We start from the raw sequence: 398 nt of genomic DNA, 5'->3' as shown, positions 1-398 counted from the left end.
AATAATTAAAAAAAAATTGTCAATTAAATTAAAAACTACTTTTTTTTTTTAAATTTAAGNAAAAGAATGAAAATCAAATATTTATTCCTTTTTTCAAGACGAAGATATATAAGTCCTGTTAAATTATTTGAGTAGTTGAGACAGAACTCAGTGCACAAATGGTGAAATAAAAAATTTGTGCTTTTTCTGTCTTTGCCTTTTACTAGAAAGATAAAAAAAAATTAATTATTACGGAAAATGTTCAAAAATATTATTGATGATTATTAGTAGTTAAAGAAAGTTGTTTACATACATCTCTTGATTATATAAAATAATCATCTAGAATTTTTTTTTTTTTGACAAACTCTTATTGGTACTAGGTAATATAATTATCAAGGGTGAAAGATAAGTGCGACAAC

This window comes from Arachis ipaensis, chromosome B04, assembly GCF_000816755.2.
Source record: "Arachis ipaensis cultivar K30076 chromosome B04, Araip1.1, whole genome shotgun sequence".
In the NCBI taxonomy this organism is placed as follows: Eukaryota; Viridiplantae; Streptophyta; class Magnoliopsida; order Fabales; family Fabaceae; genus Arachis; species Arachis ipaensis.
This window is presented reverse-complemented; position numbering follows the sequence as displayed.